Source organism: Excalfactoria chinensis, chromosome 32 (assembly GCF_039878825.1).
Source record: "Excalfactoria chinensis isolate bCotChi1 chromosome 32, bCotChi1.hap2, whole genome shotgun sequence".
NCBI lineage: Eukaryota > Metazoa > Chordata > Aves > Galliformes > Phasianidae > Excalfactoria > Excalfactoria chinensis.
In genome coordinates, this window is record NC_092856.1 from 591,379 (window position 1) to 616,889 (window position 25,511).

The 25,511-nt window shown below is 50.9% G+C and overlaps 1 long non-coding RNA gene across 1 annotated transcript; it reads left to right on the forward strand.

Moving 5' to 3' along the window:
• Positions 1-20,102: 20,102 nt before the first annotated feature.
• Positions 20,103-21,982, forward strand: LOC140263703 (uncharacterized). The gene is made up of 3 exons (XR_011905938.1): positions 20,103-20,361; positions 20,603-20,707; positions 20,865-21,982. It is a non-coding gene; the product is annotated as an uncharacterized lncRNA (long non-coding RNA).
• Positions 21,983-25,511: the final 3,529 nt, after the last annotated feature.

A 25,511-nucleotide genomic window follows, 5' to 3' on the forward strand; every position in this document is an offset into this window, starting at 1 on the left:
CCACATGGGATGTTTGCCCTAGAGGAGGACATGGAGCATCTCATCCCTCCTCCCATATCCCTCCATCAACGGAGGAAGGAGGTGATGGCAGTTAACCCTGTGCCCCATCCTTGCACCCCAACAGCCCGGAGGCTTCACAGCTCCAAGCCCCATCTAGAACCCATTCTGCCCCATGCAAAGCAATGGATCTTCTCAGAACAAACCCCCATCCATCACCCTCCACAGCACCCACAGTTTGCATTGCACATAGCTGCTGGAGGGGGGGGGGGTGGAATAGCCCACGGATGGAGGCAGAGGATGGGGAGGATGCAGCAGGTGCCGAGGCGATGCTGTGATTCAGCCCCAGAGCAGCTGCCAACCAGCAGGGACCGAATGCTCACGAGGGATGCTGTCATGCTTGGGGGGTCCCCAGCAATGGGGATCTCCCCTGATCAGATCCATCCATGTTGGCTGGTGCTCCTCAGCTCTGATCCATCCCCTCCCCCCATCTCCCCCTTTATGTCCCCACCAACCCAAATCTTTCTGCTGCTGCGTTGCTGATGACAACGCCGGGCTGGGAAGGTGGGTGTTGTTGTGTTCGGAGTGCTGTTGGCCTCTGGGTCTCCTTCTTCACCTTGCACATGTGCCAGCAGAGACCTGAGAGCGTGATGCAGCATCCCACTGTGTCCTACAGCGCCCTACGGCACCCTTCAGCAGCCTACAGCACTCTACAGCACCCTACAGCATCCTATAGAGCCCTACAGCATCCTATAGAGCCCTACAGCATCCTACAGTGCCCCTCAGCAGCCTACAGCACCCTACCGCATACTACAACACCCCATAGCATCCTACAGCATCCTACAGCACCCCACAGCACCCTACAGCACCCCACAGCACCCCATAGCATCCTACAGCATCCTACAGCCCCCCACAGCACCCTACAGCACCCCACAGCACCCCATAGCATCCTACAGCACCCTACAGCATCCTACGGCACCCTAAAGCATCCTACAGCACCCCACAGCACCCCATAGCATCCTACAGCATCCCACAGCATTCTACAGCACCCTACAGCATCCTACAGCACCCCACAGGGCTTCCCCAAACACTTTAGCAATGCCAGTTGTCATTTGGCCCCCTCTGACGTACAGCATTCCATCTGGGATCTCCATATAAGGGTTTCCCCCTTTGGACTGCCTGAATTTGGCTTTTTCGACCTTTAGGATGCCCTTTCCCTGTGGGTATGGATGGAAGGCAGGGTGGGATGAAGCACTGAGTGATCAGATGGGCTCAGTAATGTGTTTCCCTCTTAGTGTTTCCCAGCCCATATTCAACCAGTGCTAATAACACCCCAGAGGCCAAAGGAGGCACCAAAATCTCCTGGGAAGGTGCCGTAGATGGAAGAAGAGTTCCTTTAGTTATACCCTCATCCACTATCATTGCTCTCCTTAACCTTAAGGCAGCTCCTCCTTCCCCTCCATCAGGCTCAGCCCCACTCTTTTGCCTTTCTGCTTTTACTTCTTTGCTCACCTGAACTGAGCAGCAACCGACTTTGTGCTGCTCCATCCCTCCGTGCCATTGAAAGCCCTAAGCAAGCATCCTCACTTCTCCCTGCTCCTCTCCATCCTCCAGGCTTGCTCCTGCACTGAGCACCGTGGGGAACGTGGAGCTGCTCAGCCTCCACGCTCTTTATTTACACACATCCAGCTCGACCCCCTCGTTATCATCTGCTCTTATCAAACCCTTTTCCTGCAGATCGATGCCATTTTGATCTCACAGCTTCCCTGCAGCCATCTGGGCACGGAGACGTGGGTCCTGCAGGGGTGTGATTGCAGCCAGGCCTTTACCTGCTGCTCCTTGCAGCTCTGCAGAGCTTACAGACAGATGTTCTGCTGTTACTTTGACTCGTGCAACTCCTCTTACATCAAGATGAAGGTCCAAGCAAGTTCCCGTATTGCCTGGCTGTTTGTAATGCTTGTTCCAGACCAGTGCAGGCTTTCATCAAACCCAACCTGCAGCAAAGCTGGTTTTACAGAAATATTCTGTACAGAAATATCTTGTCCTTGATTTGCTTCTGTTAAGGCTTTGGTAGTTACTCCTGCGTCACGCTGCTGTGAGTCAGATCTCAGCTCTGCTGTGTGTCAGGAGCCAGAACCCCATGGGGTGGCAGGAACCAGAACCCCATGGCAATGGGTTGTGGGGGGGGGATTGGGGAGTGCCTACAGAACCCCATATGCAGTGGGTTGTGTGATGGGATGGGGGAGTGCCTACAGAGCTCGAAATGCAATGGGTTGGGTGATGTTGGGTTTGGGGAGTGCCTAAAGAACCCCAAATGCAATGGGTTGGGTGATGATGGGTTTGGGGAGTGCCTACAGAGCCCCAAATGCAATGGGTTCTGTGATGGGTTTGGGGAGTGCCTACAGAGCTCGAAATGCAATGGGTTGGGTGATGATGGGTTTGGGGAGTGCCTAAAGAACCCCAAATGCAGTGGGTTGTGTGATGGGATGGGGGAGTGCCTACAGAGCCCCAAATGCAATGGGTTGGGTGATGATGGCTTTGGGGAGGGAGTGCCTACAGAGCCCCAAATGCAATGGGTTCTGTGATGGGTTTGGGGAGTGCCTACAGAGCTCGAAATGCAATGGGTTGGGTGATGATGGGTTTGGGGAGTGCCTACAGAGCCCCAGATGCAATGGGTTGTGATGGGATAGGGGGGTGCCTACAGAGCCCCAGATGCAACAGGAATGTCACTGTTGCGCTCTGCGGATGTTGGAATGATTGGAAGGCAAAGGAAGCTGCAAGAAATGCTTAAAATATGCCATCAGCTTTGTGGGGTGAATGGTGGATGGTGCTATTCTGGAGACACAGTGACCAGTGAAGGCTGGGAGGTCACTGGAGCACCAGTTGACCTTTATCTGCTTCAGCTGTTGAATTGCTAAGAGCATTAAGGGCTTACTTCATCAAGGCGTCCAAGAAACCAGAGCAAGAAACCTGCTTCGTTAACAGCTCTTCCCATCGGGAGCACAGAAACAGCTGGTGGATGGAGGAGGACACCTGAGACAAAGAGGCATCCTGGGGGCAGCTCAACCCACTCAGGTGGTTTCTTATATATATATATATATATAAATTTAAATTACAAATGAACTTCATCCCCACCATCCATTCTCATTCATGCAGGAACGCGGCGAGGTGTCGGCGGCTGCTCCGCTCCCGACTGATGGCCAACGTCCAAATGGCTGTTTCTAATCTACTCGGTGACATTTATTAGCTCCTGGCTTACAGCACAGCCCTGAGCTGACTCCAAATCCAGGCTGGAAATTCACTCTTTGTGGGCTGTAGAGGTAAAGCAAAGCTTGGGATCCTCTTCAAGATCTACCTGAAGACTCTCCAATGTGGCAGAAGTTTCTCTTTGGCAACTCTGGAACTTCAGAGCGGATCTCAAAGGTGTCTTTGGGAGGAGGAAATAAACAGCTCCAGAACCCCACCCCCCTCTTAATGGAAACTGCTTAATCACTTGAGAATGCAGAACGTGCAGTGAATTTTTGGTTTAAAATGCTTTAATTCTTGGAACATTGACGTTTGACATATCCGGTTTTGCAATCCTCAGCTTCCTTCCTCTCCATGGAAGTGGTGGAGTCTCAACCCTCAGAGATGTTGAAATATAGAGATGTGGAGCTTGGGGGGAGATGTGGGCAGTGGGAATGGAGCGATGGGTTGGGGGATCTTGGGGGTCTTCTCTGACCTTAATGGTTCTATGGGTGGGAATAGGGAGATGGATGTTGGTTGAACTTGGTGGGTCTTCTCCAAGCTTAATGATGCCATGATTCCATGAGTGGGAGTGTTGGGGTTGGGTTGGGGTTGGGTTTGGTCACCTTAGAGGTCTTTACCGACCTTGAAGGTTCTCTGATTCTACAGAAAAGGAAGGATGGGGTTGTTGTTGTTTTTTGTCATCACATGGAAATGAATATCCGGACAATACATGCTTCTGTTTGGGTGAGAAAATGGGTTTTAGGAACCACTGATGACTCATTTGCAAAGCAACTGGTGAATGACCTTACAAAGGGAAAGGGAACTCTTGATTTATTCTACAGTAATACCCAGGGCCTGGATCTGTACATCACTATCAAAAATACACCGACCGTAATGCACCCGAATTCAGCATCCTCTCCAGCCAAGAAAGTTGTCTGCAGTGGCAGGAATAAGCAGAAGCCTTTAAAGAGCACAAAAGGAGGAACCCAGTTAGAAGGAAATTAAAAGGAATGGCTAAATGAGTAAAGCTCTTGGAACGGACCATTTGCAGAACACCAGGAGGGACTCGAACCCCTCTGAGTCACTGAATTGAAGGCAAAGGACTCTGCAAGGACACGGTGGGAGGAGGCGTGTTTGTTTCAGATCCTTCTATTTCCTCTCCCTGTTGGTCTCAGCTTCCCCTTGTTGACATTGGTCCGCCATTGCTGTCTACACCTTTGGAATTCCATGTTTATTCTTCACCTTTCCACTGCAGTGCCATCCCAAGAAGCTTCCTGCATTTGCACCCAGGTGAAGAGGGGCTCCACGGATGCTCTGCTATTGGTAGAAGTCATTTAGGAGCACACCAGCACATTGCAAAGGCCAAATGCAGGTGGCCAAAGGAAAGCAGTGGTGGAGTTATCCCTCTACCAACAGGTTGGTGTTTCACTGCCTGAACCTCAGAGGGCTGAAGTCAATGAGTAAAAGGAGTCCTGCACAGGTAAGGCAACCAAGTTAGCGCTCCGACAGCCTCCGACTGTTAGAAACAATGGTGTAGAATAATTACATTAGATGCTTGAGTGAATGCAGATTGGGGAAGGCTTCGATTTGGTTCTTAGAGAGGGGAAATCAAAGATTAGAGGCTCATCCGAGGTGGAAGCGAAGCTGCGGTGCTGTTATAACACAGAGAGTGGCTTGTTTGGAGGGGATTCCCACATTGATGACCTGCAAATAAACTTTCTGAAGGGGGGAAGAGGCAGACCCATAACAAGAGGGCAGAATCCATTTTCACAGTGGCTCTGGGTGCCATTGGAAGCTCTGTGCTGGTATTTATGGCCATCGGTGCTTTCATATTGGCTCCAGAAAGGGCTTTGAAAGCTGAGCTGCCCAATTCATAGGGAGAAACGATTCAGGAGAGCCAAATCCGGGGCTGAATGCAAGAAACTGAAGAGGGTCCCATGATACTCGTGTGGAAAACGGCAGATGACATTCCATTCAAAGAGATGCAAAGCAGAATTCAGAGGAAGCAGAGCGGGGTGGATGGGGTGTGGATGGTGCAGCTGGCAACAGGGCGGGCTGGCAAGGAGGGCAGAGCCGGCTTCTCAATACAGAACAGCCTATGGGGCAGACGTGGTGGGCTGAAGGGAGAATGGCAGACATTTGTGATAGAGGGAGAGAAGGAATCTTTTGCCTTTTTTCCCCCATTTTTTCTCTTATTTTTGGGGGGTCATTTTCCACAGCGTGAGGATGAGGTCTGTGGATCCATCTTCTTATAACACAGATCAAAACGAGACTGGATGGGTTCAGGGCAAGAACCAGGATCAAAAGATCAACCTAGGATGGAGATTTGTTCATTTCCAGTCACCAATGAATCAGAACGTCCCCACGTGTCCTATCCAGGTCTATGAAACCAGTGCAAAGACACCATGACATCTATGGAGGTGGGCACGTAGAGCTGAGCCGGTGCCATCCAAGTGTTGTCTGGATGACTGATGAGGAAAGGAACCTCATGGAGAGACCAAGGAGCTCTCAGCAATGGAGGAGCATCTCTAGTGCAGCCTGATGGGCTCTGTGCCCACAGCTCCTAATTGTGAGAGCAGAATCCCCTTCCACAGCACCGGAGCTCCTGCCCGTAGGATCAATGACAAAGGGGAAGGAAGAGGGAGCACGGCATGTTGTTTCCAGAATGACTGAGCCCGTGACACGAGACAAACATCGAGCCACTGAACAGGCAAATCTGTATCTCAGTTTTGTTTCCTGTGAAATGAGATAGCCGGGGTGTTTTCTTTTTTACATGCCAGCTCTGCTTGTTGTAACATCTTCTGCATGGTTAAAGCTGCTACATCCCCGGCAGCTTTACCAGAAAACGAGCCAACAGAGCTTCCCCGGGGATGAGAATTCAAGTTTTTCTCCACTTCTATGGGTCTGAACCACAAGCTTCCCCATTCCTGGTAATGCTGGTGGCCTCACCAAGGTGCTGCATGCAGAGGGATGGCACAAGCACCAAATCAGTGCTCTGAGCTGCTGACCTGAGGTTGTTCCCCACCCGTGACACATGCTGGAGCCCTGGGAAGAGCAGATTGCAGCAGATTATGGGTTGCTCGCTACCAGTTCTGCTCTTTGGAAAAGAAGTTTTGCCCTGCAGACCTGAGTGGTGACTCCTAGTCAGATTACAAACATAACTGCTGGGAAGAAACACGCTGATGCTGTGCACTGAAACCTTCTGTAGGAGACGTGGGTTCCTCTGCTGCACAGTTAGCCTCAGTTGCATAACCCAGAAGAAAGCCGTGAAATTCAGGTGCGTTCTAGTTTCTAAGACCCTTTGGAAATGGGACAGCGGGGTGGCAGGTCCTAAATGGAGTCTTGAATGGATGAGAATGAATCTGGAGGTGTATTGGGGAACATGGGCACGGCAGGCAGACCCTGAGGCACCACGAGCTGAGTGATTTTGTACTAAGAAGAGATGCAAACCAAAGGAAGTGGGCAAAGAAGATGGTAAATCCAAGAGGGACCTCGTGGGGAGGAAGGCCAGACCCTTCCAATTGTGCTGGTTCCAATTGGGGTTGTGTACCACCGAGCTCCTGGCCCAAACAGCAAGCTGACGGCATCTGAGAAACAGCCACAGGAGGGAAGAGTCAACGTTTTAGTCTGAAATCTATCAGAAATAAGGAGTGTGCCAAGGAGTTGGCGGAGCCAGCGCATGATCAGAGTATGAAAGGAGCAATTAGGAGAGATGAGCCCATTGCAAGAGGAGCTGAAGCAATTGTTTGCATTGTTGTTGATTGTAGGAGAAAACACGGAGATTCCCGTGCTGTAATTAACCTTTGTGGAGGCTCATCAGAGGATGTGTCCAACGCTGAAAAGCCTGGAGGAGAGATTATGGATCCCATTGACAAAATGGACAATGATGAACCATCAGGGCTGGGCTGTCTTGATTCCTAAGAAAGCCACGACTGAGGATGCTCAATGGAAACGCTGCTCTGTAAGTGCTCTCTCCAACAGCCTTGCATCTAAGGGCTGAAACAAGAGCAAATGTGAGAAAAGAGCTTCAGAAAAGATCTGGAGAAGCGTTAAGTTGATATTGGTTTGCTCCCTCATACAGGAGAAAGGTATTTGTAAGCAAAAGGATGCCCAGGATTCACCCGGGGAGATGAAGCAGAGCTCTCTGAAGGGCCAAATGAGAGCAATTTGTTTAATAGACTCTACTGGGATTCCCAGAATGCTTTTGATAATGTCCTTCATCAAAGGAAAAGAAGCAGCCATGGGATGGGGACAAAAAGAAATACGCTGGCGAGTATAAATAATTGTCAGAAAGGTCAGGAATGAGGTGGGAGGAAATAGCTTCAGAGATGGAGCCCTGCAGAGGCCGTGGGCTCAGTGGGAGACAAATGAATGCAGCAGAGGGGATTGCAGGGCTGCAAGTGCACAGAAAGCGTGGCTGGATGGAAAGGTGTTGGGAAACCTGGTGCACCTGCCTGCCTTGTCCTCACTGGTGCAATGGAGCTCGGTGAGCCAGTGAGATGCAGCTGCTCCCATCGTGGTTTTGTGCCCTAATTACTGTTTGAGTAGAAATTACAGAGCTGCTTTCTCTGCATCTCCTATGGAGGATGACCAGCGGAGCACCAAGGAGATGGCTGATGGGGAAGGATGCTGAGCAGGATGCTGAGCAGGATGCGTCCACTGAGCACAGCTCGTTGCAAAATGACACTCAGTGGTGTAACTAGAGACTCAGCAAGGTCAAGTGGCTGAAGGGAAGCAGGGATTCGAGCAAGAAAAAGGGTTCCAAATTGGAGATGTGCTGAGGGTTAACCATTGGGATGCTGGAGCTAAAGGATGAGCGTGAGGCTCCGATGTCCCATAACAACTGCTGGCGGCCCTGAGTTGTACCCTCTTTGCTTAGCAGGTGTCTGTTTGTCCCACAGTGAGGGTGGGTTGGCTCTGTCTCATTGCGTTGGGCTGATCTCCTCCTTGGCCATCAGGAATCGCTACGGCAGCGGACTCATTGCCAAGCTGTCTGCAGAGAAGATATTTCTTGGACTGGAGGCTCTCTTCTCTCCTCCTTCCATCTCTTATTTTGCCAATATTCTGCTCTGGCCACAGATAACGCCTGTGAAATTCAACTGTAAAGATGGTTTTCTGGAGAAATATAGGCTGTGAAATCGGGCTTAGAAGTGAGCGCAAACTACACCCTTAACTGTGGAGTCCTTAGCCGGGCTTAGAAGGATGCTAATCCCCATCTGCCATAGAGGTAAATGGCCTGAGGAGGCTCAGGCTGCTCCTCTGCCGCTGGGATCTGTGTGGTAGTGCTGAAATAATTTCCTTCTCTTTTAATTAATGGCTCACTCTGGTGTCTGCTCGGTGCACCTTCGCTGCTACATATGAAATACGTCCTTCATCCTTCACCAACTCCGGTCTTATTGAAAGTGTTTGGGATCACCCAGAGGCAGATGGGGATCCGGGGTGTTTGGAGGCAGCCTGGGCAACAAAATGCTTTGCTCTTTCCCTTCTGTGAACCCCAGAGACCTGCAGGGCAAGGGATTAATTTGGGAACATACACTGTTTTCAAGTGATTTTGCTCCTCTCAGCTCCATCGCGCAGCTCTTTGCAAGCTCTCATCTCCAAGAGGTGGCCATAGCAGGTTGCACCAACCCATCTGCTTCCACCCCCAAAGCTCTGCTGGGTGATGCTGGGTTGGACCCAGCAAAGCTCCAAGCTCTGAAATCCTCATCTTCCCCTTATTGGGCTTCATAACTCACATGTGGCCACCAAACTCTGTCCTACTGACGCAGTACCTTAGATTGCATTGATCCCATGAGCACAGCTCTCACTAAAGCCAATGATTTCTGAGTATCCTCGTGGCCATCACATATTCTTGGAGAGAACTGGAGTAGTTGGTCATCCAGCCCAACTCGCTCCACGTTGATCCGCTTGCTGAAGACCTCCCTGTTCATTTCTTCCATCTTTATGCAACTCTAGTTCTGATTCCCAGTTAGAAAGAGCTGCAGAGAAGGTGGTCAAGGGGATGAAACAGCTGCTGAAACAGGAGACTGAGAGGGCCTGGACCCCCGTTTGCAGAGATGGTGGTACAGAGTGGGAACGTGGCTGAGGTTCCCCCCTCCATGGAGGTACAGAGCACAAATCCCACAGCCCCGGAGCGATGTCACTGCAATGAATCTGGGAGGAGGGTGGATTAAAGCGGATAAACTGAGTTCATCTTCATCCCACGGGGAGTGAAAGGGAGAAATTGGTGCTGGAGGAGGGAAAGGAAGAGCGGGGTGAGAGTCAGAATTGCCACAGAGGCAACAGATCCATGAGCAGAGACCAAAGAACTCATCAGCATCAACTTCATCCCAAACAATTTCCAGCTGCTTCCACCCTGGCACCACTTTGCAGCTCACAGAGGGGAAAAAGCAAGACTTGCTGGGGATGCATTGAGCGTAACGCACCGACCCCTGGATGAGGACAGGCACTGCTTTCTCACTGGAGTAGTCACAGTTGGAAAGCCGGCACCAAAATATTTATCAGTGACTAAAACTTTGGATCCTTGCTTTTCAAAAGGGTACCTTTTTTAGATGGCAAACTTCTGCAGGGAAAATAAAAGCAGCTGGGAGAGATCCAATGCCTTGCAGCGCTGTGTTTTGGAGGGAGAGCATTCCCAGCTTCTCTCCGTGGATAAACATGCTCTGCAAAACATCGCTGGATAGGTTTGCTGGGTGGCAGATCGTCGCTCCATGCATGTGGCTGCAGCCATCTCCATCTGAGAGCCCTTTTGGGGGATGCTCCCCATGAGGCAGCGTTGCTGTGATGCTCAGTAATGGCTCTGTGTGGGGCTTCTGGTGGAAGAACCCATTGCTCTGCTGTGGGCATCGTGATGGAGAGAGGCTGAGAGCAAAGGAAGAGGATTCAAAGAGGAGGGATGACATCAGGAAAGGCATTTACTTGGCTGATTTTAGTGCCTTTTGATGCGTTCCTGACGCTCCCCAGTATGACATCCTTTGCATTCTGACCCCCCCCTCCAGAGGGCTGTGAGCTTTGGGGAGAGGAGAGGGGCTCCACTGTGTGAGGGGCAGAGCTTTCATCCTGTGCTGTGACCCTCATTGCACATACAGCCCATAGCAGCAGGTTTGGCTCTCATTAATATGTCTCTGATCACTGCTTGAGCTATGAGGAACTCACATTGCTGCTTTCTGCATTGAGCTGCAGCTCAAGCATTGCATAAAAGCAAGGGAAGAGAGAGTGTGCTCTGTCCCACGGCTCTCAGGGGATGCCTGGGGTTGTGGATGCTGCTCCGAGCAGCGTGTAGATCTAACAGTGAGAAGATGGGGTTCCATTGGTGCATTCATCACTGCTGTGCAAGCATCCCAGCCTCACAACCCCACCTCCTGGAGCTCAGATCAAGGATAACTCAGGTGGGAAGGGACCTCAGGAGCCCATCAGGTCCGTAGCTGCAGCTGTGCACATCAGGATGCTCCCATCTCAGTCCGGGCCTCTGTTCCAACCCCGTCTCCAACTGAGGGCCCCTCCTCCCTGCAAGACTCAATACTTTTCTTCCCCAAGCTGCCATCCCTGCACTGTCCAAGCGCTGCCCATCGCTTCCGAGCACATCAAGGACAAAGGCAGAGTTATGAACCCTCTCTAGCACTGAGATAAGACTCAGTATAATTAGAAACTTTTTCTTTTTTTTATGTGAGGAAATGAATCAAAGCTCCTTTCACTCCTGGGACATTTTAACTCTTTGCAGCTTCTATTCTTAGTTGCCAAACCATTTCTTTTCTCTCAGTTTCAGGCTAGAGAAACCTGGGATAAAAGAGAGAGGTTGATGCTGGACCTTGCTGAGCTGATTGACCCCATAGGTGAACTGATGGAGCATGGAGACATCCAAGGGCACCTCTGTGCTTGTCCTATGGAGGAGTGCAGAGTGATGTGGGGTTGCAAAGCCGGGGTGTCTTTCAGTCTTATGGGTGGGCAGGGGGAGGGGAGGCTTGTGGGGGGAGGTAATAGTGTGACCTGTGCCATGAGTGGAGGCATTTGGTGGCTGCAGCTGATGGTGAAGGTTGTGGCACAGAGCAGGAGGGAGATGGTGGTCCCCTGCAGTTTATCTGCTCCCTCCGGTGCCAGACTGAAGCTGAAGTGGAGATGTTGCAATGGATGTTTCATAGGTGGGAAAAAAAGACTGAAGTAGAAAGGAGAGAACGAAGGAACAGATTTGGGACACTTTGGTGCAGCCTCCTGTTGTGCACGGGGTTGGCTTTCAGCTCAGGGGAGAAGCCTCATGGAATCCATAGAGCTGGAAGGGACCTTTAATGGTCATGGAGCCCAACTCCTATGCAACAAGCAGAAGCACTCACAGCTCCATCATGTCACCTATGGCCAGATCCAGCCTGGCCTTGAAAGTCTCCAGGGAGGGGGCATCCCCCCCTGCATCACTCCATCTTCCTATTGCCTTTATAGAAGCCCTGGGGGGGGGGGGGTTGCACTGAGCAGACAGCATGGAGCCTTCGGGCTCCTTGGAGCTCAGCTGCTTTGTGTTGCTCACTGATCAGTGGTCATCGCGTGAGCAAACACTGCAGGGCTGAGAGCAGCAAACAACCACCCTTTGTGCTGAGAGGGGCTGGAGGAGGTACTGGGAGGCTTCCAGGGTTCCCAGGAAGAAGGCAGTGTTAGCAAATGGCTGGGGAGGGGGGGTTAGGGGGGATGGGGGGAGGATTTACTGCTGCAATGGGGTCTCTCTGTATGTGGGATACGGATATGGGTGGACACAAAGGTGATGAGTGGGGAAAGCACATGGAGAGGCTGTGATGAAGGGGAGTCTCTTCTTGTGCTGCTCCTGGAGAGGCACGGAGAGGAAAGCAGAGCATTCTCACAGCTGGGCACTGCTAGGAACAAAGGTCCTTCTGCTTGGTTTTAAGGGAGAAGGGCTCCCCGTGAGGGCAGAGCTGTGGTCCCTCTGCAAGCAGAGCAGTTCTGCACTGAGTTCACAACGCCTGGAGTGTCACTGCTCAGCTCTGCTCTGCTCCGTGGTCAGGTGAGGGACCAGAAAGCGTCTATGGGCTTTGTACTGATGCACTTTAATGTGACACATCCCTCTCCTTTTGATAAGCGGGATGTCTGATAAGAACCTCCCCCCTCTACGAGAGCCCTGAGAGGGCTGGTAAGACAAGGACGGAGATCTTAGGAGACACCAGAAAGAAAAGAACTCATCTTTGCCCGTGGCAAACAAGCTGTATTATTCGTGCTCTAATTTCCAGGGCAACTTCTAGGAACACCTGCTGCGTTCTGCAGGGAGCAGAGGGGCTGAGCATCACCATGGCTGTATTAAATGTGGGGGACTGGCCTTATGGAGAGGCCTCTTTTGGAGCAGGTTGCAGGAGGAGAATGTCAAAGGGCACCGTAAGAATCTGTCCCCTCCCCAATGCTTCTTAGTGTTGCTGCTCCGGGGTGATGAGCTCAATAGATAAAACACAAAGGGAAGGAAATATTCCCTATTCAGAAGAGGGTTTGATGCGTGGTAAACAAGCCCTGAGGCTGTACACTGAGTGATGAAGATATAAACTCCAACGAACGGCGTGGAAACGCAGTACAAAAAGGAAGGGATGTGTATCTGTCCGGAAAAGAGTGGTTAATCTGTCTGGAAATGGAGAGCACTGCGTGGAATGAAGGAGCTGGTGAATGGAGAGCACTGCTGGGAGCTGAACGAGGGGCAGGATGGGCAAAACTCTGCTCAGAGCTGCATTCGAGCCTAGGAAAACAGGGGGATGTCTGCAATATGTGGGGACAAGACTATAACCACCAGGGGATGGGACAGGTCTGAGCCCACTTGGGCTCTCTGCAGTACATGGGGCTCCGGGCAGCCTGGTTTGGTGGTTGGAGATCCTGCACGTAGCAGGGGGGTTGAAAGTGGATGATCATTATCGTGGTCCTTTTCAACCCAGGGCATTCTATGACTGTATGACCAGGCTACGCCCACCTGGGGTCTCTGCAATACATGGGCTGTATGAGGGCTGTGCTCACTCAGGGCTGGGATAAGGCTGTGCCCACCCGGAGCCCTTCTCTCACTGCAGTATCCCTAGAGCTGCTTGGAGAACACCGAATCTGTTTGCAAACTGCAGGTCCCTCTCAGTGTTCCCACATGCTGGCAGGTTGTGTGATGATGCTCGGAGTTCACACAGTGTGCATAGTGCTCTTTGTACCTCCACCTCCCCACCCCTTTGGATGAACACTGGGAAGCGTGAGACTGAGAAACTCATTGAGTTTCTTTACCAGTTACTCGGGACACCTGTACAGATTGATATTAATTAGCTCTTTGTCTTTCCTAGCAGCCCTGGATGAAGGGATTGCATGGCCTTGGATGAAGGGATTGCATGGCACGACCCCACCGATGCCCAACGGATACGAAGGTTTGTCTGAGCAGAGCATCCAGCCTCAGCTCCATGTCTGTATCAGCAGAATTAAGCCATGACCCGGCCTGCTTCCTGCCCAGCAGCTCTTCCTATTTACCATTTAGCTCTGAAATTGCAATAATAAGATTATTTGATATAAAGCAAAGCTCCACGAGCTTTTCCGCTCCGGCTCTCCTCCTCCTGTTCTGCACAGGGCCCTCTCTCCCAGGAGGAGTCAGCAGTGGATTTGCTGTTAGCAATTGCTTTCGCTTCAGCTTTGCCTGTATCCTTCAAAGAGAATCACTGCTCGGGAGGAAGAGCTGTGAGTTTAATCAGGCTGTTTATCCCTTCAAAGTGAGAGCTTCGCTTGGAGTAAATAGGAGAGCTCAGTGGGCTCAGCCATGCAGGGCTCATCCCAAAGACCTTCTGCTAATGGTGCAGGAGGAGTAGAGGGGGAGAGAGGTACAGAGCAGGGGTTTGGGTGAAGGTTTGGGTTTGGGTTGGTTTGGGTTTGAGTTTGAGTTTGGGTTTGGGTTGGTTTGGCTTTGGCTTTGGGTTGGGTTGGTTTGGAGTTTAGTTTGAGTTTACTTTGGGTTTGTGTTTGGGTTTGTGTTTGGGTTTGTATTTGGGTTGGTTTGGGTTTGGTTCTGGCTTTGGTTTAGCTTTGGTTTGGTTTGGATTGGAGTTTAGTTTGTGTTTGGGTTTACTTTGAGTTTGTGTTTGGGCTTGGGTTGGTTTGACTTTGGCTTTGGTTTGGGTTGCGTTGGAATTTAGTTTGTGTTTGAGTTTGAGTTTACTTTGGGTTTGTGTTTGTGTTTTGGTTTGAGTTTGGGTTTGGCTTAAGGTTTGGGTTTGGGTTGGAGTTTAGTTTGGGTTTGGCTTAAGGTTTGGGTTTGGGTTGGAGTTTAGTTTGTGTTTGAGTTGTGGTCTGAGTTTGCTTTGAGTTTGGGTTAGGCTTTGGGTTTGGTCTTGGCTTAAGGTTTGTGTTCAGCTTAGAATTTGGGTTTGGGTTTGGATTAGGATTTGGGCCAGGATTAGAGTCAGGGTAGGGCTGGGGGTGGGCAGGAGGACTATGGGGAGGCACTCTGTCCATCTGCCTTTCCCCCTCGCTCCGTGCCCTGTGCTGATGGGAGTCAAGGTGCAGCGCTTAAACTGCTGATGCTGGTGCTTGCACAGGATCTTGTGTATTAACTGCACTGTTGTTTTGTTGCAGACGTGTGTGAAAAATTACCCTGCTGAAGCTACACTAATGGCAGCCTGCAGTGTGTGTGTACCTGCAAGCACAGAATGCAAAGTCTGACCCTGCCAGGCAGGGATACAGCAGAGTTCTCTCCCACTATTTACAGCCTAAACAGCAACAGCGTCAGTGAACCCCATTTATATGCTGGGACTTTATGGTGTTGGTGCTGTGAAAAGAAACAAAAGAGCTCCTTAGCCCTAAAGGGCTGAAGATGAGGCTGTGGGGCACCCACGGTCCATAACATCCTCCTCTTTGTGCCTCTTTAGGCTTCATGCCATTTGCACTCTACAGATCATTAACACGGATGCGTTGATCAAATCTCTGTGACTAACTGGAAATGAAGGTTTTATTCCTCCCTTCCCTCCAGTAAGAGGTAATAGACCCCATGCTTAAAGCTTATTAGGGATCCAGATTGCACCTGCAGGGTCCTTGGGGAGCTCCATGGTGTGAGCTGTGTGTGTGTGCTGATGAACTGATAAACCTCCTGACCACAAATGAACCCTCAGGCTCAGTCAGTTCAGCTGACCTGAGAAACCAACAGAGACAAACACCTCTCAAACCCATCCCACCCTCACTCAACCTACGGCTCCCCACATCTCCACGTGAGAGCTCTGTGTCAAGGGGAAACAACGGCAGCAGAATTAAAAGGGAGAACAGTTTAATTGCTTCCTCTATGAGGTTGTTCTCAGCTGATGATGGCAGAGGGTCTGAGCTGCACACCAGCTATGCACTCCGGTCTCTGGTACCACTGCCTTCCCTATGGGCTGCAGAAATGGGGCACATCTCATAGGACAGCACCGGGTGCAGCCCCAGCTTTTGGGCTGCTGTGACGTGGCAAAGCTTTGCCCGTGGCCGTTGGATTTGTCACTTATCTGCCAGCAACAAGAGGCTTTGGAAGGCTGGAGCAGGAACATGGGGGTGGGGTATTCTGGCACCTACCATTGCCAGCAATGATGTCCTTGTGTTTTCTTTGATGTGTTTGGGCTTGCTGAGGGCCTAGGCTAGGTTTCCATCTGCTGCTGTGATATCCCCTCCATTGATGTCTCCTTGTGAGCCACGCGCTGCCTGCAATCACAGCATCCCAGAGCATCATCCAGCAACACTCAGTGCCACCTCGACTTTCTGAAGAGCAAATTTCCATGTCTGCCTATGACAGCGTGCCTCGAGGAGCTGCTTTCTGACCAATTCTTCCCTCAGGCCAACTTGGAAGCAGAAAAAAAAGCCCTTCCTGCAGTCCCCATGCCCTGCAAAGCCAGAATCCTTCGGAGCTCTCCAAATGTACCGTCACGTGGAGCTGAGAAAATATGTGTGCAATATCCCAGAGCTTTGAATACGTGCCCAGGAAAAGGGATACCTGAAGGCTGGTCTGCCTATAGGAGATAGGAGAGGCTGCCTGGCACAGCACTGTGCCATGTGTGCTTCCCTGCAGGGTGCTGGGCAGTCTGATCCATCCCAGCACGGATCCCCCCCCCTGCACTGATGGGCCATGTGTACTCATCCCAGTTCTACACACTCGGGTTGCAATGTATATATGTGGCTCTGCTCAATGACACTGCAAGTCTTGCTTTTTCCCTTTGAAATTCAGCAAGGAAAAGTGGTAGCTGATTCCATTCCATTTCGTGTTCCCATCAGCTCCTGCAGCTGTGCCTGACACAAGAAAGGTGCTGGGAAGGTGCAAAGCCTGCTGTGGGGTTCTGTGGTGGGCTGAGATGGGGTTTGGCTCCCCCATAAAGGAGACCCCAGGGATGTGAGAGGTCCTGGGGTACATAAGAGGTCACACGAAGGGTGGAGGCTGTGATACAGACCTTAGGGGTTCTGTGCTGGAGGCAAAGTGGGTCGCTCCAGTCTCTCACCCCACCTCACAGCCTCGAGGGTTCAGTTTTATTCCCTTCACACCAGCATCTGAATTCAGGTTGCAATGTCTGGCTATGAGTCTCCCATAAACCCTCTGTTTGATCTGCCAGCGCCGTAAGGATGTCTGGGAGACCCCAAAACATCCAAAGCAGCTCCACTATGTGGCTGAACCTCAGTGCTGGCACAACACCGAGCACTCCTCTCCCTCCTGGCTCCAAGCAGAGCCCTTCCATGCTCTCTCCATGTCATGCCTGGATGCAATCTGCTCCCAAACAGAGTCTGAGGTGACAGCCGAGACGCCGGCGTTGGATGCGGTCACGGTTGGCTGAGACGATGCAGTCGAGGGTTGTATCCATGCTGTATGCTCAGCACAGAGCTGTGTGCGCTGGAGATGCTCTGGGGACCTCCTGGTGGTGGCACACACAGAGCAGGTGGGGAGCCATCAGGTCGTGCTGTTCGCAGCCCCATTCTGTTGGGTTGACGTTGTTTTTACCCCTGGAATTTCACGCTCTGGGCGTCACGAAACGCTCTTCACGTTTTAATTCAGTTTAAATCATCAGTTTATCACCCAGATCCATCATTCCATTAAGATTACGGGTCACAGTGATGAAGTTTGCCTCCCATGAACTCCAACCGGAACGGCCAACTGCTCCCCGTCCGACTGACAGCCCCGTAATTACCCAACTCTTCTCATTTACCTTTCTAAATATTGGCACCGAAATATTTTTCTTCCCATCTGCTGGACCTCCTGGCTCCGTTCTCACTTCCTCCCTTCCCTCCGTAGATCTGCTTTGGCAGCCCCAAGCAGTCTGCTCAGCTTTCTATCCTTCCATCAGGATAGGGATTCCCACTTTTATCTCACTGGAAGGGATTCGTGTTTCTTCCCATCTTGAAGGCTTGGAAATCTCCCTTTGGGATTCTACTTTCTTTTCTGTGAAGCAAAGGGTGCCCTCCTTACAGAGAGCAGCAATTCGGGTCACTAGATCACACCAAAAGGAGCTGCCAACAGCTTGATGACATCCTTTTTTGGGGGGAGAAAACATCATTTTGGGTCTCACAGCGACAGCTGAGATGTTTTCCAGCCCTTCTGCATAGGCACCGCTGAGGTCCATCCATGCTGATGGTGTGATAGCAGGACTCACAGGGGCCTCGGCTACCCTGGGGTGCTGTGCTGCACTCCTAAGGCTCTGTGTCAGCAGCTCCTCGGGCCATCTCCTCCATTCTTGCCTTCCTGGAAAGCAAGAAGGCTGGAAGGAGGCACCCAGCTAAGAAGGGGTGAAAGCAAAGCATGTCTTAGAAGGAGCCCTTCCTGCTTTTGGTGATGTCTGTTGGTCTGAGAGCTGCTCTCTGCTGACAGAGGTCCCCATGGGGTTAATGTCACCTCCTGGAGGTAGTGGCACTGCTGTCATTGAGTCCCCAACAGGTCTCTGTGCCATGGGATTAAACAGCAATGCTTTAACCCACTCGTTGCCCTTTGGCACGCTAGAAATAATTGGCTTCAGATCCTCTCCAGCTCCCCATTGCTTTCCCTGCAGAAGGGTCAAAGCATTTCAGTGCAGGGGATCTGGAAACCACCAATAGTTTCTCCTCAGGCAAACACGATATAAGTGGGTATTTACATAAAAATGGAATCAGGGAAAGCTAACGAGTGTTAAATACCAACTCTGGAGGCTCTGATATGAAGGGAGGCAGGGAGTATCAGCAACAGATGGGTCTGAAAGCTTGCAGAAAGACTCATCAGAGCAGTTCCAGCTGCCTGAAATCGCGTAGATGGCAAAAAGGAAGAGGTGGCCAGAAAGCATCACCAGCCTTAAGGGAAGGGTGGCGATGGTGTTGGCAGGGATTTCACCCAATGTGCTTCTGCAGCATCCCAAAGGCATCAGCAGCTGTTTGATGAGCGGGGTCCAGGTGACAGCGGGCATTTGGATTTGCAGCAGTGTGGGAAAAGCTCTTCTGTAGCAGCTCAGAAGGATGTTTAGCGGCTGTGGTTTAAGGGGGAAAGTGGTTGCAGGGTGTAATAACGTGCTAAAGGATGGGGAATGAAGACGAGAGTGGTTTTCACAGGGAAGAATTAAGTGCAGAGTGGTGTGAAGATCTGTGCTGGAGCTGACAGCGCTCAACACATCTGCAGGGAAAGGAGGTAAGCTGGGAGGAAAAGTACTTCCCAATGGTGCAGTGTTGTTTGGGATGGTCCAACCTAACCCTATTTGTGACGCCCTGCTCTGTTCCAGCTTCTCAGGCCTGCATCCGGAGACCTGAAGAGTTCCTACAGGTCTTCAGGCTCTTTGTCCTTGGCATGATGTCCTGCACCCCAAAACTGGGACAAAAAGGCAATGCAAGGAGACCCTCAAGAAGACCTGCATGGAGACCCTCCAGGTGACCCTCATGGAGCTCATCAATGAGACCCTCAAGAAGACCTACAGGGAGACCTGCATGGAGACTCTCCAGGTGAGGGTCTCCCTCAAGGAGATCTCCAAGGAGGTCTGTAGGAAGGTGAATCCTCATCTCATGCCTTGAGATTCTGCTCAGGCTCATGTTTACTCTGGAGAAACTTTGCCAGGCCCAGTCTCCAGCAATGACTGCTGAGTTGGCTCAGGGTGGCTTTAAGCGCATGGATGCGCATCAGATGCTGAATTAAACAGAGCAAAATCTGTGCTGAAGGTGGGACTCAACCCCCAAAACCTGGGGCTCCTGCACTGCACCATAGCCCTGGAGATGGTTGGTGGCACCTGAAGCCTTGCAGATGCTCCTTTCTGTCTTGCCATGTGTTTTCCTGCAGCAATTTGTATTTAATACACCTTAAAGGCTCACATGTATGGCAGCACCTTATTGCTGTGATGAGCTCCAGGACTGAAAATGGTATACATGGGTACCACGAGTGATACTTGGACTGATCCGCATCCCATCTTTTACCTTTTCACTCTGTGTTTTTGGGGGAAATTGCTCCCAGGATCTTAAAGATGAAGGATTCCTCTTCTCTGTGGTATTGCAGGAGGCACAAGAAAGTATCTGAAATATGTTGCAGATTTAATGCTGAGGAGGAATGCTTAATTTGGTCTCCCTAAGATACCCTTCATCGGGTAAATGATGAAGAGCTGCAGCGAGAAGGGGACACAAATGCTTGACCAAGAGCTGGGGAGAGCTATAAAAACCCCAACCCTCCCCAGCCACTAAATCTTAACAGCAAAATAGACAAAGCTGAGCCAAAAAAGCCAAGAAACCGAACCAGAGGGTCCTGTGCAGTGACATATGAATTTGCCAAAACTGCAATAAATAGACGAGCAGAGCTGAAGTGTGAAGTGTGGAGGTGTACTCCCGCTTGTAATTATAGAGAAACAAACACACTTTGTCATCCCTGTGGGAGAAAGCATCCTTATGAAGTGCCTCGCATCCACCTTGTAGCTGAGATTAATATGGTGTTATTTACATGTTAATGCAACGCATCTCTGCTCAGACCATCACAATGCCATTAAAAATAAGTCGGTGCATTCCAAGGATTATTCAGAGGAAAATTACTAGGAGTGGAGAAATGAGGAGCCCTGAAGGATGACACCCAGGCTAGAAGGAGAAGGGGAGAAGCAATGGGTGCAACACACACTAAAGATGAGCCAAAAAGCAGCTCTTATCCAAAGGGTAGGACCAGGGAAAGATGGTTCCTTGCAGATGTTTGCCTGCACCCATCAGGTAAGCAGGTTTAGATGCTCTTGCATGATGCAATTTGCAGGAGCACAGCATGGCTGCCTCCTACATGGGGTAGTCCCATCTATGGCTGTGTTAACCTGGAGCTGTCAGCACTCAGTTTGTTCCCCAATCCATATCCCTGAAAGGGGCTGTTCTTACCCAGGCGCGTCCATCATAAACTGGAGCCTGTTTATTTGTTTAACTCAATTTTTTACCTCTTTTTTTTTTCCTTTTTTTTTTTTAGACAAATTTCTCACAGTTTATCAAGTCTGAATCCCTAATGCCGGCTTTTAAGTCGATCCACCCGCAGATTTAATAAGGAATGCCTTTATGCTGTCATGAAAGCCAGGTATGAAAACACCGAATAACGCTAAGCCCAGGCCTGATTTCCACTTGATATATTTTCCTATTTTGAGCTCAACGATCTCCTGAGTAGATTTTCCAGCTGGTTTTGCACTTGATTTAGAGGAGCTTAACTTAGATGCCTTTCTCCACCTCATTTATAGGAATGTCATACAGGGATGGTGTCGAAAGCTTTATGGAAATCCCTGCAAGTCTCACCTTCTCTGTGATGCTGAGATGGTTCTTGGAGGCGACCGCAGCACGCTCCAGATCTACAAGGCCAGGAGCTCTTCTAACCCCAACCCCAACTCATCCAGGGACTTTCAATCTATTCCTTCCTCCCATCATCTCCTTGAAGATTTCACACTTCTATCCCCGGAGCTCGAGGGAGTAACTCCTATTTTAGCAAAGGCAAAAAGCAAAGGGAGACTCGTGCTCGTGACTGTCGCCTCCCAGCACCATTTTGGCACTGCCGCCCTCCATCTGTTGTCAGCAGTTGTTGGGGCTTCTGAGGTTGCAGTTCATGTGGAAGGGCCCTCAGGCTTTGTCCATCCTTCCTTGAGTTCCTTTTAACCACCCAGCCCAAACCCTGTGCAGCACTTTTCCCTTCTGCCCTATGTTTCAACTCTGTACAAACTTGGCTGTGTTGGCATCCCTGCTGTGCACCATGGAATGTTTGCATCCTGTGGGCTCATCCTCATTGATTTTCACCCATTTCCAAGGTTGTTTTTCTCCTGTCACCCTTCCCTTTTGGCCAGAAACAAACACAGACAGCTTTGAGGTTTTCATTTGTCTGTTTTACCTCTTGTTCTACCAACGCAGCTGTTCAATTTGCTGAGCAATGCGTGCCATACAGGATCCCTGTCAAGCAATCCCAAGCAGCTGAAATCCCTCGTTGGCACCACATTCCATCTTCCAGATGATACTGCAAACCTCCCATTAGAATGGCTGCTCTGCTTCCTTTCCCTCATTTTCTCCCTCTGCTCCAGCAGCGCCCACTTTTCCTTCTCCGGTTCCTATTCAGAGACCATTTCCTCCTGCAGTGCATACCCAGCCAACGTACCTGTGCTCCCCACCGCCTCCTTTTTCTCCTTGTTTGCCCTTTCTCAACCAGATCTGCCTCTGGATATTAATATTCCAGACAGAACTTATCCCAACAAGCCCCTGTTATGCCAATTAAGTCAGAATTTTGCTTTGTAGGAAGAATTCGAGCTCCTCCTGTTTGTTCTGCATCCACTGTTTGTATATACACATTTCTAAGGCATTAAACACGTTGTCCACTACTGCCCTTGTCCTCTGGTGAACCGCGAATGGCTCGAATGCCATCCCGAAGTCAGTACTGCTCCTTGCTTGTCAGAAGGTTGTTTCAGCACACCACTCCTCTGGTGGTTAGAATCCCATTAATTTTCAGCCTACGTTTCATGGCGAATTTATATTTATTTATTCTCGTGCCAATTTGCGCTTTGGATTAAATAGGTCTTCTCCCTCCATGCTGTTTGCTTTCCCCCCGCCGTATTTATAGCGAGCATTTCCATCTCAGAGCTTTGTAGCACTGAACAAAGAGAGTCGTGTCACTTCCAGCTGTTGGGCTCCTCCTTTAGAACAGAAATCCTTTGGATCAGCACCGGATCACGTTGGTTGGTTTTCTCCATTCAATGACTCGGCACCATCCGACCCTCCTGGCGCAGTGACTCTGCTCCCCTTTGTATCAGCATTGCTTTGACTTTAGGCCAACAGATTTGGTGGGTCATTCCTGCTGGGAAGGGTTCAGTACAGCCCCCTGGGGAGCTGCTGCCTACGTGGTCCATTGGATCCCAAAGGAAATCCAGTGCTGAGGACAGCGCCTTCCTCTACCAACCTAATGGGATCAACAAGCTGAAAACAAGTCAAAAATGGGTCAGAATAGATCAGCACGGCAATGGAAGACTCTCCTGGGAGGGGGGATCCATCCCCCAGGTGTGGCACAGGGCTGGTGAGGTGAATCCACTCCGGGCTGAGCTGCTGTGTGTAGGTGTGTGTGGATAGACAGCTCTGTGGGCGCTCAGCACGACGTCTTGACTTCTTTTACAGTCACTGGAGGTTGAAAAGTGTTTCTGCTTGCTCTGGGCACCTCTCATTTGACAGGTGAATTGCTCTGGTTCAGATAAATGGGAAGGCAGAGCTGGCCAGAGCTTTGAGGCGATCTGTCTTGATCTGTTCTCCTTCCAAAGAAACCAAGAGGCTTTTAAACCCAACGCAGGCCACGCCGTGTTGTGACATGGGCTAAAATGCTGAGCTGAGCTGTCTTAAAGAGGCAGCTCAGACGGAAGAGAAACAAAAAGGGTTTCTTTAACTCCTTCCTGCCCACCTGCAGAAAAGGATATCACCTCCAGCTTTGCTTTCAGCCATCCAGATGCTGCATGATCTATTTGGGTACATGGTTATGTTTTCCTCCTCCTCAGCTCTGCTCCCCACTCAGTGTGTCCAACCCCACTGCCTCCTGCTTTGTGAGGAAGAAGGGAGAGCAGTGAGTGTTGCTGGGACTGATATGGGCAGGAACTTTGGCATTACAGAGCATCCTCAGGACTGTATCAGCTGGGATTCTCCAGCCCCAAGGGAATATAAAACAACCATCCTGGCAGGCACAGCAGGAGCTGGGATGGAATCAAAGCGCTGTAAAGGGAGGGTGGTGGTGATAAGAGCTTCCCATCAGTGATGGGAGCAGAGCTGTGCTGGGAATCAGTGAGTTGTGAAGTTTACCAAAGGCCAGAGCTGGTGTCAGCCCTGGGTGCTTTGCCACCTACGTGCTGTTGGCACAGGGAGATTCGGTCTGGTCTCACTCTGCTGTCTTACAGAGGGGTAGGAGGCAAAGAGAGCTCTGCAAAGCATCCATTGGGAGGATGGAGAAGAAGCAAAAGCTGCCAAGGGGAATTGCCTGGGAAAAAATAAATAAATGAGTGGTTTTCCCTCGAATGCAGAATATCTAAAAGCACAGCTCCTCCCTGAGGACAGCATGCTAAAGTCCTCCATGGGAATGCTCATTGCCCAATGACACAACCTTCCTGCTTCCAGCTCACTGAGCTGCCATGCCTTGAGCTGCTGGGAGCATCCCATGCCCCTGGGGGTCTGAGCCTTCCTCCCTACAAGCAGAAGGCAACGCTGGGGTTCATCACTCTGGGATAAGGGGTGGATATTCTGATGCAGACAAGGAAGCCAAACGCCTGCTGGAGTGAGCGGAGTGAGGGATTGCTGCTGGGTGGGCCATAGCACCGTCTCCAGGTGGGTTTGGTCACCACTGAATGATGCTTCCTGGATGAGCACACGGAGGTTCTGTGCTGGGTTTGGCTGCAAAGGGTGCAGGAGGGTTTGAGGTGATATGTTGGGCGACGCCAGCAGATATCAGTGCTGCAGAACAGCCCCAGCCACATTTAATTTCCTGGGACAAAGAGATGTCCTGGCTGGGTGAGCTGCAGAGCCAGCAGACGGCTGGGTGCCAGCAATGGGATGTGAGCCTGCTGCATGGAGCAAGGTGTGCTCAGAGCCAGGGGCAGCAAGCAGCTACGGGGAGGGCTTGTGAATGGGATGCACTCAGGAAAGGCTCTGGTCATGCATGTGGCTCCAAGCATCTGTGTCCCCTAAGGACATGAGTCCGGTGCCCTTGCTGGGAGCACCAGCTGTCACGGCTCTGAGCACACCATAGGGGTGATGCTTAGGGAGTGCCGCCATCCTAAGCGGAGCAGGGGACAAGCAGGTGACAAGCAGAGGACAACAGGGGGACTGATTCGGTTCAGCAGCAGCCCCTGAGCTGAGCATTGCTGGCTCGAGGGGCAGCAGTTCTGCTGCTTGGCTGTTTCTCTGCAATGGGCTGAAGCCATGTGTGCTCCTCCCTGATTCCGGGAAGAGGATGGTGCCTTTGCAGCTGTTTGTTCTTGGGAACTGACAGTCCCAGGAATGCTGCCAAATCTCCTGCTGATGGATGAGCCCCTCTCAGAGCCTGAAAACCTTTCAGACAAACAGAGAGGAGCTCTTTCGGGAGCGACGTGTGGGGATAATGCAGAGCAAGGGGGCAGAGCTGGGAAAGGGAACGTTGGGGACAGCGGGGATAAAAATGTGTGGAAGTCCCCTGAATTTTGCTGGGAAGGGAGAGGCAGGAAGCTGGGATTGCTGGGCTGAGATAAGGGACATAGGAGAGGCATTAAGACACAGCGGCAGTGTGAGCTCCTGATGCGATGGAGAAACAAAGTGCCTTAAGAAGAGGGGATTTTCAGCAGCTCTAAAAGGAGCAATTTTGGAACGAATGATCTCTGTAACAGCTGCAGATCTGGGAAACTCCTGGCAAACAGGAGTGCCATTATACAGAGATACCCTGGGAGCCAAACATCTCCTCTGACACTTGCTGGTGGGTCCGCAGTTCCAACACACCCTTCTCAACTGAGCGTTGCCTTAAAGGGAAGACAAATTCCCCAAGGTCTGTGTCCTTTCTTGCTTCTTTCCACCATGAGACCCTCCATTCTTGGCTGGAGGTGACATGTGAAGGCAAGCAGGAATGAAGACACCTGAAGGGAACCTTTTTAGCTCACATTTCAGGTGCTTGGGTATCCCCATATTACCCTACGTGCCCTGGCCATGCATTCTTTCAGTCTTTCCCCATCATGGCTCATGGTCAACCATTGGCCAACCATTGGTCACTGGCCTTCTTGGCTACAAGGGCACCCTGCTGGCTTGTGGTCAACTGTTGGCCAACTATTGGTCACCTGGGACCTCCAGGGATTGGGGGTCTCATGGAGGAGCCTTGTGGGTCTGCTTGGATCCCTGCAGATCCAGCACCAAGT